The sequence below is a fragment of the Protopterus annectens genome, chromosome 11.part0, assembly GCF_019279795.1.
Source record: "Protopterus annectens isolate FY-2018-M chromosome 11.part0, PAN1.0, whole genome shotgun sequence".
Taxonomy (NCBI): Eukaryota; Metazoa; Chordata; order Ceratodontiformes; family Protopteridae; genus Protopterus; species Protopterus annectens.
Genome location: NC_056745.1, coordinates 179526776 through 179540763, shown reverse-complemented (window position 1 = coordinate 179540763; position 13988 = coordinate 179526776). Strand labels below are relative to the sequence as shown.

General features: G+C 37.1%; 1 protein-coding gene across 4 annotated transcripts in view; it reads right to left on the bottom strand.

Moving 5' to 3' along the window:
- Nucleotides 1-13988, bottom strand: part of TSPAN9 (tetraspanin 9) — a 2052609-nt gene that overhangs the window by 1074431 nt on the left and 964190 nt on the right. For all 4 annotated transcript variants that reach the window (XM_044087579.1, XM_044087580.1, XM_044087581.1 and 1 more), the window contains one exon: nucleotides 8070-8167. The gene's annotated coding sequence lies outside the window, so the exon portion shown is untranslated. The remainder of the gene's footprint in view (nucleotides 1-8069; nucleotides 8168-13988) is intronic.

Here is a 13988-nt window from a genome sequence, read left to right as displayed (position 1 = left end):
GTTATTGGAGGTGGCTGCTGTGACAATGTGAGGTATTACCAGCTATGCCAGAAGTAGGACAGTGAATGTATAACACATGCCAGCACAACTAGCTGAAATTTAGTAAAGCCTTATATGTTATTTGAATATCAAACTAATTTGTATAGTTGCTTGTGTTGAAAATGGATCTGTAAAGATGCCTGTGTTAAAAATGTACCAACAGTGGGTCTTGAATTAAATATATATATATATATATATATATATATATATATATATATATATATATATATATATATATATATATATATACACGTTAGCAGAAAATACTGGAAGAGAACAGGTTAAGCTCAGCTGCTGGTAACTTTGGAAAATAATAAAAAATTAAATAATGAGTCTAGGCCATAAAGATGTTATCTCACAGTTTTGAATGAAGACAGGGATGCAATGCCTGTAAGAACCATGGTTTGTTAATCTCTGTAAGAGGAGTAGAAGTTTGAAATTATTTTATGACTTCCAGAAGCTGCACTAGATCTGAACAATGCTCTTGTGTGTGTGTGTGTGTGTGTGTATTATTGACATGTAGGTGCTAATTCCTGGGAGTTTCTAGCAATGTGGGTAGCATAGAAACCAGAAGTCAGATGACCAGATGTATGTGATGTCATTCTGTAATCCATCACTAAAATAATGTTTTAATACTAGCTGAGACTAAAGTCTCAGAACACACTGTTTTTGTAACCTGACAAGGAAGGACCCTCACTTACTTCATCTTGCCTTGCTCTAGTAAGTAAACAGGGAATAATAATTCCTTAGATTAGTCAGGAAACTATAGTGAGATTAGTTAAGTATTGTTTTCCTGTAACTGTGCGAACCTGTCCACCTGTGTTATTTTTAATATTTCCTGTGATTGAAGCTCTGATGTTTATTGTAAATAGTATTTTTCATGTTCTTTTATTATTTATTATTAAATATATTTAAACTTTTCATTGTGGCTGGTCTTTTAGAGAATACTTAATCTCTTAAAGAGTATTTATATAAACTTGGTGACAGCTCTGGCCACTCATGAAAGCCTTGCTTTTGGTCAAAATACCACTTGTATTAATATTAATTTCACTCAGTATAATTGAGTACCCTTGCAAGATCCTTAGACTAGCTGGGCTGGAGTATCTGGTGGTGGTGTAACTACCTTACAGTCTGGGCAGAAAGGGGCACAGCTAGTACATCTGTGCCAGCATTTCCCAGGTGTATGTGTGTAATGTGTGTGTGTATGTGAAAATCAAATCTCAAGGAATATGTCTGTCAACTGCTTTGAGCATGTGCATGAAGCACTGGTTTCAGAGAGAGAGTGGAGGACAACTTGGACAGTCAGCTGAGGTCCCAACTTTATACCTGTGCCAAAGGGGAGTTTTCTTGGGGACCTGGAGGGAGACAGAAAAACCCAGACTGAGTGTGTGTTCCTCGTGTGATCTTAAGGGAAATTATACTTGATGCAGAGAGCTGCATCTGAAAATACAGAATGTCTCCATTTTTGTTCCAAGTGAAGGTCCCTCTCCATTGCCAGTAGTGAGGATTCAGGCTCCATTATTACTAGTCCAGAGTGGGGATTTCACAGCTGCTACGACGCCATTTTCACCATGTCATTGGAGGTGGCTACAAGGGTACTTTTTTGACCGTGTTATTGGAGTTGGCTGCTATGACACCCTTTTTTCCATGTTACTGGAGGTGGCTGCTATGACACCCTTTTCACTATTTCATTAGAGATAGCTGAGAGGACACCCTTTTCACCATGTCATTGGAGGTGGCTACAAGGGTACTTTTTTGACCATGTTATTGGAGTTGGCTGCTAAGACACCCTTTTTGCCATGTTACTGGAGGTGGCTGCTATGACACCCTTTTCATCATGTTACTGGAGGTGGCTGATATGACACCCTTTTCACCATGTTATTCTTCATGGCTGGAATGACACCCTCTTCACCATATTAATGGAGGTGGCTGCTATGACATCCTTTTCACCATGTCCTTAGAAGTGGGTGCAATGACCACCCTTTTCACTATGTCATTGGAGGTGGCTGCTGTGAGGCTTCTGTGACACCATTTTCGCCATGTCACTGTTTTTCACAAGGTCACTGTGGGTGGCTCCTATGATACCCTTTTCGCCATGTCACTGGAGATGACTGCTGTGGCATCCTTTTCACCATGTTACTGGAGATGGCTGCTATGATGCCTTTTTCACCATGTCATTGGAAGTGGCTGCAAGGGCACCCTTTTCACCATATTATTGGAGCTGGCTGCTCTGACATCCTTTTCACCATGTCATTTAAGGTGGCTGCAATGACCACCCTTTTTACCATGTCATTTTAGTTGGCTGATGTGACACTGTTTTCACCATGTCACTGTGGGTGGCTGCTATGACACCCTTTTCACCAGTTCACTGTTGGTGGCTGCTGTGGCATCCTTTTCACTATGTTATTGGAGGTGGCTGCAATGATGCCCTTTTCACCATGGAGGTGGTTGCTCTGACACTCTTTTCACCATGTTACTGGAGGAGGCTGCTCTGACTCTCTTTTCACTATGTTACTAAAGGTGGCTGCCATGACAGCATGTTAATGGAGGTGGCTGCTATGAAACCCTTTTCATCATGCCTTTAGAGGTAGTTGTTATGACATCCTTTTCACCACATTTTTGGAGGTGGGTAATGATTATGACATGGAGCTGGACCAGAGTTCATAATGTCAGATTTTAAATCAGCATCTGTATGGGTAGTCCAGGAGGTGTTTCCAAGCTCTGTGGACAAAGACCACTTGTTCCACCTAATGTAGGCTGTCTCGAGACAGATGCAGCATTATGGACTGGTAGAAGTGTAAAGCCATCCTCCTGGCAATCAACTCAGAGAGGAACAGCTATCCATCCTGGCCTTCCTGCCTGCAGCTCACATAGTAGGTGCCTTCAGAGAAATGCAAGTGGACATGCCTGAGAACCTCCAGATTATAGAGGAATGTTTTGAAAAGTGATACACAGTTGGAAAACTGAAGAAGGTTGGCAAACAGCATAGGATAAGAGTAGACAACCCCATCTTATCCATCGGCCCTATGGTTAGTAGCTGACCTACAGGAGATTGGGTTTCCTAGGACCTATGATTCTATCACGGTGTGGCACATGTGGAACTTCCAAGATGGCTGCACGTTGAGTAACAGCTTAATTCTGGCTCTCTCAGTCTGAAAACAGAAACTTAGGAAAGAAGGCCAAAGGACCTAGACTTCTGGGTAAATTTCAGTAAGTGCACTGCCTGGATACCAGGAAAAAAAGAAATGTAAAGGACATGGAAGGAAATCAGCTACAAAAGTGTAAAAGTAACACAGAAGTAGTGCATTTGTTCAGCAAGTACAAGTTCCAGACATGACTTCCAGTCACCTAGAGGAGAGTATAAACCAGCTGCACACAGAGCTGGTTAAAAGAAATGAAACATTGATGGAGTATAGCAACACAAACAATAAAAAGCTGGAAAAAATGGAAGAAGCTTTAAAGAGATATTCAGATAGGTAACAGAACTGCAAAACTCAGAAGATGAAATGAACAAAAGGCTGACTGAATATGAGACTGCAAAAGAAGAGATGTTTATAGAGTTGAATGATAAAGCATGTAGGAAAAACCTGAGATTTTATGCTGTACACGAGAAGTTTGGAAGGAACACACTGCATTCATTTTGTGAAATCTCAAATGAGCAACTGGACTGGTATTCCACAGCATGAGCTGTTAACTGAAAGGGTACATCATGCGTATGCTTCAAATCTGGTTACTAAAAAAGAACCTAGACCTTTAATATTGAAGATGCAGTCTTATTGGCAGAAGGAGCTGAGTCTGACAAAACTATGGTAGAATGACAAAGTGCTAAAAGTGTGAGAAGTAAAGAGTGTTTGTGGATAATGATTACTCAGTGTACACCAGGTAGAAGAGGAAGTAAATACATTCCATTATTTAGGGAATGTCGAAAAGCAGGCGTGAGATTCAAACTGCTGTACCCAACCATCAAAGTGTTTTTCCCTGGAAGGACAAAATCATTTTTTGATGAAGTACATGCTAAGGAAGAAATACAAAAGTTTGTTCAACAAAGGGTGAGCTGTCAGTCAGGAGGAGGTTCTGTTTTGTGTTCTCTTGGTGATAAGGACTACAGAGAGACTGAGCCCGTGAAATCTTTTCCATAGTTTCAGTTGCCTGAGAAAAGGAAGAAAACATAAAAAATTGACTAGAGTAATTGGGAATATGTTGAAAATGAAACAGTAAAAAGGATTTGGGAGATGGAAATGTACAGGATTAAAGCTACTAACCTGGAAATAGACAAGTGTGGGGTGATAAAGCAATAATTACATTTGGGAAACATGACAGAACAAGAAAACTGAAAATATTGGACTTCCTTGAATTTGTTAAACTTGTAGTGAATTTTAAAGCATATACCCTTGCTTCATGTTATTAATGTTCAGAGAATAAAATCAGTAACTTGGAATCAGACAAATGTGGGTTTACAAAACAATAATTATACTTGTGAAACACGGCAGAACAAGACAATTTGGAAATACTGGATTTTTGTGGACTTTGTTAAACTTGTAGGGGACTCTAAAGCATATGCTCTACATTATGTCATTAATCTTTAGAGAACTACTTTGGAGAGGGGAGGAGAAAGGAGTTTTTTTTCTTAATGGTAATGTTTAAATGCTGCATGAGTTTTTTAGCAAGCTATAAAGTAGAGTTTTCTCATTTCTTTTTTCTAATGTACTGGGGATACTAATATAAACACGTGCTGTTTTCTTTTTCTCTCTTCTCTCCTTTTCCTTGTTCAGTTTTAAGAAGTGTAGCCACTGTAATGCGAGGAGAGAGGAAAGGTCTGGTTAAGAGAACATGACAAAAGAAAATTAGCTTGCTTTTGCTCATGCTTGCAAAGGAAAATGACTATCTTAACCCTAGGATTTATTCAGTAACAACTTTACTACATAGCATATAAATGAAAAAAAATATTGAATATTATAAGGCTTTTTTATGGTAAACACAATGTCCTTATCAGTTTTTGTGTAGTTTGCATGTCACTAGAAAACAATCTGATAAAGAGAAATGGCTTAGAGAAAATGTTTCCTGAAATCATTCAAGTGTTTTTGTAGCTGTAAAGATAAGACAAAACCAGACATCACTTGCTAAAAGCAGATGCTGTGTAATGCATCTTAGTATGAATGACCTTTCTTTCTGGTTGCCACTAGCCTGTGGGTGTAGCTATCAGTTTAGAAGTTTGTTATTATGTACATAGTTTTGTGTATTATTATTAAGTTAATAGGTTTTAGGGGGTATTGCGTGTGTGTGTGTGTGTGTGTGCGTATTTTTGTTAGAGGGTTTTCAATAAAACAAACAATTCTGAAAGATGTATCATAGGCTCCAATGGAGATGAAAATGAACTATTGTTTAAAAGATTAACCTGCCAAATGGTGCATGCATGTAACACAAAAGCTGGAACCAGACATTTAACAAAAAAAGCTGTTATATATAAATGGTGGGAATAATAATCCCTCAAGAATACAACTTTTTTTATAATGTCTTTAAATGTTAATGTTCTCACAGATAAATACAAAAAGAAAGAGTAGTGAACTATATTAAAAATGTAGAGTGCAAATAGCTATGCTTCAGAAGACACACTTGGAAAGAACTGAACATATGAATTTGATGAAGGGTTTTCAGGATGGTTATTCAGCAGAATACCTGGTGCAAAGGAAGACAGGAGTACTTATATTAACTGGAAGAGGAGCTCGAATAATAATAGAAGAAAATATAAAAGATAATGGCAGATTTGTAGTACTAAGGGCCTACTGGCCTGGAAGAAGGATTACAATGGCATGTATTTATATTCCACTGAAAACTGCTATAATGGAGCTTAAGAAAATTCTGGGAGAAATAATCAGCTTTCAGCAAGGAATATTACTTATAGGTGGGGACTGGAATTTGATTTACTACACTGAATATGTGTCTGGGGGGCCTGAAGGGAAGGGTAGATTTTTAAAGAAATTTATAACAATATTTGGCAAGGAAGATATGAATTCAGTATGAGGAGTTTGGAGTGAATTTACATATTATTCCCCAAGATAGAAAAAACTGGGCTAGGCTGGACAGAATTTACATTTCACAGGAACATGTGCATTTAATTGAAGGTCTTGATACACACCCAATAACTATTTCAGATCATGCACCAATAATAACTAAAATAAAAACACAAGGTAATGAAATAAAAATGAGACACTGGCGCTTTCCCACCTATTTGTTGGAAAGAGAGGAATTTAAGTAATGGGCAGTGGAAATTATTCAAGAGATATTAGAGAAGATAGAAATGTATTCTAAAAGTATAGCTAGGGAGTGGGATAAAATTAAAGTGGAATTTAAAAATAGGGTTTTACTTGAAGGGGCTGACAAATGTTAAAATGTTGCAAAATACGTTGAATCTCACAGAACAAGAAGAGGACCATCTGCAGAATGCTAAACAGAAAATAAGGGATTACCTATAATATGCAAGAGTTTAAAAAGACTGCTGTTAAGCAACTGTCTTCTGATAATAACTCTAGAGAGTGCAGAAACTTTTAGTACAAAATTAATGAAGCTAAAACAAAAGCAATAGTGGTAAACGATGTAACCACATACTAATTAGTCAGCAATATACATACTTATGGGAACATGAGAAAATGGAGTACTTAGGAGTTGGATTAAAAATTATACTGGTGTGGCAGCTAAGGATATGTGGGAAGAGATTAACAAAAGATGATACAAAAACTGAGGAAATGGAATCTCTGTTGTGTGGATAACAATGGTAAGATACAAGCAGTTAAAATATTTTTAGTCCCTTTAGTTTTATACACAGGTCAGGCATATTTTTTATCAACAAGAGGAGAAGTTGAGGATAGTAATTTATAAAGAGCTGAAAGATTTTATATGAGAGGGGAAGACTACTCTCATCTGCCTGCAAAAACATTTGTATAGTTACATTAAATTGCACTTATGTTTGCATGACAATTGACATGGAGTCATTTTTAATTGTTTCAATCTTTTAAAATGTTTAAATTTTAAATTGTAACTTCTTCAAGTTGGTTTAATTCCTATTTTAAGTGTTCATAATTAAGAAAATGGGACTGCAGCTTGGTTCCTGCTCACTCTATCTTTTTCATATAACATTTGTTGCATTTGGACTTCATGAACGTCACAGTCTTAGATTTAGCTGAAAATGGTGACATATAGTGCACTTTAATTTGGTTTGAACCTCAGTGGAGAAGGAAATTAACTGAGAAGTCATGGTGTTGATAACTATGTGTAGGAATTCAGCCTCAAAATAGGTACTGTAAGCCAGTGTTGCACATACCATAAAACAGCAAGCAATATATGTGTCTTCAAGACAAGAAATTAAGTAACTTGTAGAAGAACAAAGCACTCCCAAACTAACTGTTAACTAACCTTGGACTACAACTTAATATTGCTTTTCTAACTTTCCAAGAAAAAGGAAAAAATAAGCCTTGTGCCAGTGGTAAAGTAATTCATATTCAACATTTACAAACAGAAGACCTTCTGAATTTAAGAGTTTCTGCTGTTAGTGCCATGACAGTCGGTATTTGAGATCTGCTTGAGTTGTAGGTTATTATAAAGGTAAATATTTTTACTATAAATGCAAGTAGGCATCAAAAATGCTAATTTGGGCATGCAACACCATAAGACACATAACTGTGAGCACCAAACTGCTCGGTGAAAGAAATGTGTCAAAAATTTACCCCACAGATTTGGTACAAATTTTTCAACATATACCTTGTTTCTCAACACCTATTGCACCTATTGCTATGAGCAGCAGTAACTACCAATAACACTATTAAGACATAATCGTACAAGCAGTATGTGAAACTCTAATAACAGCTTAGTAGTATCATGTTTAAAATGTCAGATATTTCCTAAAAAAGAAAGGTTTTGCAGCTCATACAAAACTTCCAGAAAAAAAATTATAAGCACATTTGCTGAATTACTTTAGAATTTACTAGAACAGCATGCATATCATAAAGCTGCAACTGGCAACAACATTCACCTACCAGTCACGGTTTAGCTGTGGGAAAAATATCCAAACTTTTCCTGTTTCTTTCTGCTTTACAATGTCACCTTCTTTGAATGGCTCGGTATTCACCTTGCCCTGAAATAAAACAAATTAAGAAAGATTAATTCAAGATCTGAACAGAAGATGCAACTCTCATCCCGGTAGTGACTAAGTTATAACCCTGCCCCCACACTGGTGCAAAGATCAGTAGGAATATAATTATGTGACCTCTTTTATAGGACTGGAGACATAGCTAAAAACTGTCATGTCTTGCACGGCGCTAAGTAAAGATACGCCTGCAGCTTCACCAATCCTGTTCAGTATCTGACCTTTGCAAACATAAATGACCTAAAAACTTGGACTTACAAAAATGTGATCTGAATCTTGAATGGCCTTTAATTAACCTTGGACTGAATATCACTGGCTGCCCACACAAATCATCATAAGCTCTCTTAATGAAGTAATGCATATGCTCACATTTGCTAGTGGCAGTACATTAAAAATGCCAGTGTTCAATTTTTATGACACCTCATATCCATATTAATGATAAATTACTGGAAATGCTCTGTCCTGATCATATAACCGCACATGTTTTAAACTGTTCCAACAGGTTAAATAAGTCCAGACTATGAAATAAAAGCAGCTACAGTAAGGTCAACATTCATGTCTTAGTAGTTCAGAAATTTCTAGATGCAACTTTGCAGAAGTAACATACTATCATGAAGGAAATACTCAGATTCTGTTTGGGGAGGAAACTAATCAATTGTATTTTATAGCAGAATATGTACTAGCTACGTTAATGAAAAAATTTATAGGCAGCATACCACAATTTCCTTCTTATGCTAACAACTACATGCACAAATTGTATTTTTACAGTAGAAAAAACAGACATTATTCGCTGAACAGTATTTTATCAGTAGGCAGCAATCTACCATCAGGGTACATTGTCATTTTTTGACTAAGGAGACCATGTAGGCTACCAGGCATTCTGTGAAAGTACATGGTTTCTGTTTTCCAGAGAAAACAAAATATGTTTTGCTCCTATCCAACACAGTGTTTTAGTTGAGTAAGTGGACTATGTTGAGGTGAACAATAAGGAAGTCAGGCAACTGTCATGTCTAAAGATGTCTCTCTGCTATCACCAGAGGTACAAGTAAGGGTTCTTTGCTCGCTTTGGCCAAAACAGGTGTTGGAATAGGTGTGGCATCTGCCATTCCCACAGGTACATCAGTTATTTTTGGAAGTGGTGGCTGCACCTTTTAGACACTCTTTAGTCCACCCAAACTGCTCCCCACACATAACATTTGGTATGTGTGGGTGGCTTCCAACTCTTGTGCACCTGTTGCTATGAGTAAATGTGGCATCTTCATGAAATTAGAGCATCACCTCTCTCGAACAAGATAAAGTCCAAGAAACAGGAAGATCTCACTAAAGGCAAAAGCTCACAGCAAACAACAACACAAGTCCATAAAAAGCAGTTGCCACCAATATGAAGAAGTATTTATTCGTCACTAGTACAACACAGCAAATCCGAAGATAAAAACATTGAATAAAATCCAAAAACAGCAAGCGCTTTAATAACTATGGCATAGAAGCAGTAACATGTTTATTAATGGAAATTAATGTGCTGGGGGAGGACAAACTGAAACTGATGAGAGAATTGTTGAGTATGGTTCTGGAATATAATGTCTTTATATGTGGAGGCAAACACTACAGACAGACACAGGGGGTAGCCATGGGCACCCCCCATGCGAATACCTATGCTAACCTGGTCCTAATTTTCTGGGAGCGACAATTTTGTGTTAGGACAGTCAAATAATTGGAGGGACAGGATACATCTATACAGGTGTTTCATGGATGATATTTTTCTGTTATGGGAGGTAGATGAGGCAGAACTTTTTAGTTTTGTCAGTTATTTAGGATCTTCTACCACCTTTCTTAAATTCTCTTTGAACTTCTCCAGAACAGAGATAGACTTCCTGGATATAAGATTGTTGCAGGATACAGGGGGGTTTAGAACCACACTTTATAGAAAAGGATGTTGGAAAAATAGCCTGCTAGCACGGGACAGCATGCATCCCCAGTATACTTTTAATAATATAGTCAAGGGACAGCTGGGCAGGGTTTCCAGACTATGCACTGAGAAAGATGACTTTGAAATAAAAATGGAACAACTAAAGCGCAACTTTACAGAAAGGGGCTATGGAGAGCAGAAGGTGAGTCACACTTTTGCTAGGCAGAAAAAATTTAGACAAGGTAGACTGAACCCATGGTTTAAATCAAGGGAATTAGATGAATTAACAAATTCAAATAGGAAATTACAGAACAAAGCTCCAAGGCTGATGCTGAGTTATAGTAATAATGTACATGGGTATTGTGATATAATTAGAAATAACTGGAAGATATTAGCCTCTGATGAGAAAATGAGTGCAATTGCTGGAACCATGCCATCTTTTGGCTTTAGGAGAAATAAAAATCTAAAAGATTTGTTGAGCAATGAAGGTAGAGATGCCCATAGACATACAGTGACAAGGAAGGGGAACAGACCGTGTGGTTCCTGTAAGGCTTGTTGTTATATCAATTTAGATACTGAGTTTGCCCATCCCAGCACTGGGAAAAACTACCATTTTGCTGTGAGTGCCAATTGTAGATCTATGAATGTTATATATTTAGCCACATGCCAATCTTGCAACTGTTATTACATAGAAAAGACCAATTGTATGTTAAAAACTAGAATTTTGAATCACTTATCAGCCATTAGGTTAAAAAAGTAGCATCATGCTGTTTTTGGGCATGTATCAGCATTTGCAGGTCATAATTTCAAATTCCTGGTTATCAGACTGATATCTAAAGGGAACAGAGGGGGCGATATTGTGAACAGGATGGAGTGTGAAGAAACTAGGTGGATTATAGAACTAACAGCACACAGATTTCCTGGCCTCAATGAGGTCATCCCTATTAACCCGCCCTGAAGAAAAGGTGGACTCAATATTGAATAGTGATTGGCTGTGAAGGGTTTTAAATGATTTCCAGTTTTTGTAATGCATTGTCTGAAAAAGGGTAGTAACCTGAAAGTGCTTACTGTTTTTGGATTTTATTCAATGTTTTTATCCTCGTATTTGCTGCGTTGTACTAGTGACGAATAAATACTTCTTCATATTGGTGGCAACTGCTTTTTATGGACTTGTGTACCTCTCTTGAACACTATACCATAGAATGCTCAGGATTTGCAGGTAGATGGGAAGGGACAGTGCTGACTTTTGTTTTTTTGCATTTACTGGCTTCTTTATCAGACTGTAGTAGTGAGTCAAAATGACCTAGAAGAATTTGTCATGCCAGAAGGTATGGTGTTGCAGTGAACACTAATTACAACCAGTGAAACATATGCTATGTCCATCAGACTATCATGATGAGTGGGACGGCTGTCTTACAAGGGGTTACATGCTGGTGGTCATTGTAACTTTGTCTTCAGGTACTCCATCCAACATGCATACGCATTCATTACCAGGGCACATGGATACAGATTCATGTAATGACTCAAGCCCAAACTATATTAACTGCAAGCCATTGTTACAAACCTGTGTACCTGAAAATATTCTGTTGGATCACATGAAATTGTACTAAATACATCAAGACAGTAACAGCAGTTAAAACTGGCAGTATGGGTGATTCACCACAGAGTGAATTTGTGGGTCAGGAATTCTTCATGAGTAGTTCACTACTTTTAATTCACAGATAATTGAACAATAGTAAACTAATAACTTACTGCCACAGACGTGCAATACAATTACAGGAAATACAAGAAACTGAAACATAGTACTATTCACTTTCCGTGTTTCTTTTAATTTTTGGAACACTGTAAGCATACATACTTAACTTGCCATGTTTTTTTTCCACAGAACCAACACAAACTCATCAAGTCACTGGATGTAGTACTTCTTAATGCAGACGTTTATTACAATTCCTGCTTCAAGAGCACTACACGCACGGAGGCTCCATCATTAGGTTTGGTTACAGCTGTGGTACATGGTTAATATGTAATAAAACATACTGGCACTTACAAGTAGAACACCCTCCACCTTTACATGCTTCTCAAGGTTCATAAAGCATTGAAAAATACCCTCAGAAAGATGAATATTTGAAACCAGTTCTATGTTCCTGAAAGCCTACTTTAAAACACTTTTGTTTCTCGAGTAAGACCCTGTAAAAAGAATAGCCAGAAAATTATACAAACTTTAAATTAAATTCACACAGAAGCTGGGTGCTTACTGGACACTTTGCATGAAAATTCCCTTTACACGCCAATCTCCCATCAGGTGAGTATGAAGTCAATTACCTTCTGGTAGAAGAGAGGTGAAGAAACCTGCTGAATAAATTTATTGTAGAATTTTTACATATCGCACAAAATAGGAACATTTGTGTTGCGCAAGGCAAACTGAATTATGTCCAATTAATTTATAAGGTGGTGGGAGGTACAGATTATCTATAAAGACGCCATCAATGTCTATCTGGGGAAGCATATTTTATGGAGATTTTCTTTTTTCAGATGACATAATGTGAAATGTGAAAACAGCTACTACTATGAAATCTAGGAAGACCAATGCTAGCATCACAAATGCTTGACTCCACAAACTTCAGAGGTACTTGCAAAACTGAAATAAATTGCACAATTCAAAACAATTGCTGCTTCCTTGACCCCCACAGCCTAAATTTACAAATATCACCATCGGACAAGTGACTTCCATGATCTATAGTATTAAGTACAAGTGGGAAAGCCATTAAAATTATTTATCTAACATTTGAATGACACTATATCAGGCTTAAAAGTTAGTCCAGCAGTTGGTACCTCTCTGTATATCATGTTTGGATATTCTTGTCAGTAAACAACCAAATGGTACTCTCAGCACAAATATTTTTGGAAAACCTGCAGAAAGAAGTACTATTTTACACAGAGGGTATGACCATCTTAGCGATGTGATCAGAAATATTCCTAAAACACAGTTCTACAGAGTCAAAAACATCATTAGATCTGAACCAAACACAAGAAAGGTACATCTTGACAACATACAAAAAAAGGTTAAGTTTCTGCAGAGAAGCTAAGACTGATACAAAAACCATAGACATGATGTAGCACAAATGAAGACAAGGAAAGTACATACCTATATAAAAACAGAAGGAGAATGGCTTACCCTTCCCACTTTACCCATGTGCTAACCTGAGCCCAGCACTTACCTCTGTGCCTGCCCTAACCGTAACCCTAAACCTTAGAGTCCTAAGCACTCATTCACTAATGTTACCACTATTCATACAAATTGCATAACTATATCTGCAAGTTAAAGATCTTGCTTTTAATTGTCACCACTGATCAGAAAAGGAAAAAAAAGTATTTCTTTTGCAATTGGTTTAGGCAATTTGTTTTAGAAAAAAGATTAGATTTTTTTTCATTAAATGTACATCAGATATTCGTATGCATGACATTTCATTAGTCATATATATATATATATATATATATATATATATATATATATATATATATACATACATATATATATATATATATCTACTGACACACACCTGTTTGTGTACATAGATATATATATATATATATATATATATATGTACATACACACACACACACACACACACACACAAACACACACATACACACACACTTGTCTATTTGTGTATCACTGTGTGGACACAGCTTGTATTTGTGGTAGCACGATTGCCTGCACTGTGGTGAACTACAATACTGGTAGGATTTTTCCTACCATACAACAGAGTTATTTTTCAATCTGATTGTGTCAGTTGTATAAGTTACCCCAGTGGGAATAGCCCATACTCTGGGGAGTACGGTTTAGGAATCATATGATACTGGCGATGGATAGAGTAAATGTGTGCTGGGATATATAAATAA